Source organism: Triticum dicoccoides, chromosome 2B, assembly GCF_002162155.2.
Source record: "Triticum dicoccoides isolate Atlit2015 ecotype Zavitan chromosome 2B, WEW_v2.0, whole genome shotgun sequence".
In the NCBI taxonomy this organism is placed as follows: Eukaryota; Viridiplantae; Streptophyta; class Magnoliopsida; order Poales; family Poaceae; genus Triticum; species Triticum dicoccoides.
Window position 1 is genome coordinate 815,548,328 of NC_041383.1, and position 2,287 is coordinate 815,550,614.

The following is a 2,287-nucleotide window of genomic DNA, read 5'->3' on the forward strand; positions in this document are numbered from 1 at the left end:
CTTAGGCGCTGCCGCCGAGCGCCGCAGTTTCTTCGGAGAGGTCACCACCGGCGGACCCCTTATCTTCTTCTTCCTTCTACCACTCAACCTCCCTCCACCTTTCCTCCCCACCTCCTCCCCCCCTTCCGCGACCTCCGGCACTGCCGCCAAGCGCCGCGGCTTCTCCGGTGAGGCCACTACCGGCGGACCCCATTAGGTTGCTGCACGAGAGACCTGCCAACGATGGTGTCGCGAATGCTACAACCACGTACCACAAAGCTACAATCAACTTGCAAAGATGCTACAATGTGTGCACAACGGAGTTGCAATCGGCAACGTGTGTCGACAAATGCTACAACTGTTCAACAGAAAAGCTACAACCACGTTCAGAGCTGCAACCCGAGTTCGCCGGAGTTTGTAGCCACTATGATCCAGCGATATTTGCTACAACTGGTGTCGAATTTTGCTACAACCGGTGTCTCATTTTGCGACATTGTCACAGCCAGCGTCAGGATTTTTTGCTATAATGTTGTCACGCCGTGCTACAACCAGCACTTCAAATTGCTACAACCGGCACACGAGAATGCTACCACTGCTGGAAAAAAAGCTCCAACCATGGATACATGGAAACTGAGGCAGGGCACCATGGAAGCTGCAATCGGCACCTGAGAAGGTACAACTGTTGATGGGAAAAGCTCCAACTGGCAAACAAAAATGCTTCAACCAGAGGTGACAGAAGCTATGGTCGGAGGACGAAAGCTGCAGCCGGCTATGGCAAAGCTACAACCAACGTTTGCAGAAGCTTCCACCATGTACGATAATGACCATGGCGAGTTTTCGACTCGACAAGCCGGCGGGCTGCAACTGATGTTGCCGACGACCGTGACGGCGACGATTGAGGGACCCTGGTGAGTGTCGACCACCAGCGCTGCGACCGACGGCGTCGTGGCTATGTCGGGCAAGAGCTGCGGGGGGCGGGTTTTGCGGTGTCGCGGCTGTAGCAACGCATCCAACGGCGGTCGGGAGCGAGCGCTCGGCGGCTGGAGCGAGCGCTGGGCGGCCGGGGGCGAGCGCACGGCGGATCTGAAGCAGGGGGGAAGGGGAAAGAAGATGATGACATGGGAGAGGGGTGACCGTACGGCTCTAATCCCGCGCATCCGGTGGCTGGGGCTAGTCCGCCCGAACTGTTCGGCCGGCGCGCCGGCGCCTAGCAGTGGCCAATGTCATTTATGTTATTCTCTATGTTAGTTCCACTATCGGTAGTCTAATAATTCAGATTGTTTTACAGTACGTGTCAAGATGGATGTGGAGAGAACCTTCGTCCACACAGTGGGACCAGACATCAGTATTGTCACATAAGCAGCGTTGCAGGGAGGACGGGGTCACCAGGAAAAGGACTTGTTTTACGTACCAAAAATCAAGCCATTACAGTGGGGCCAGCAGCTTCTGTCCCGCATGCAGCGCACCACACACACCCTATCACGCGGGGCTACGCCAACTCACTGACGTGCCCTCGGGCGTTTACCGTCTCTCGAAGTATTTTTGGATAAGGATGTTTTTATCTCTATCTCTATCTCTACTATTTAAAAAAAATGCAAGCTTTCCATTTCAACTTTTTTTTCACCACTCATTCATTCAAAGTTTCATGTCTATGGTAATCAATTACCTTAATTTACTTATCTTCTAAATCCGTTTCACTTTAATACCAAACTTCTAATCAAAATATAAGATAATTCATGATCAAAATTTGATGAACATTTATTTACACAATCACATTATTATTGACAGATGAATCACAAGCTAACATACTAGAATATTTATATCTCATTATAACGCACGGGCGTTGTTCTAGTTAACTTAAAATGTCCCTCTCTCAAAGGATAAAGCCTCATTTTTTTTAAAAAAAAGCAGCGCGTTGAGCTAAACAACCTACCCTCTGGCGTGGTGTACTCCTCCTTTTTGAATCGGAGTTTAAAACCAAACAAACTTCTTCTCTAGCTCTAACCTCTGCAAACTGTCATTTGCTAGTAAAATCGCTAGGTCTTTGACAACGTCAAGATATGTGACGTTAATGTAGTCAGGCTCTACGCCGGAGATTCGAAGTTTCGGTGATGGGCCAGGAGAATAAGATTTTGTCGGCTCGGCCGACAATGAGTTGCAGCTGACTAGTTGACTTGGAAGGTTTCAACTTTGTAGACTAAGCTAGAGCTTTGCCAAAAAAGAAAGACTAGCTTGTAGACCTAAGAATAGACTGTCTAGGTCGCTTGTTCCTGGCGTGCATAAAGTTTGCAGGCCAACAACACACCGA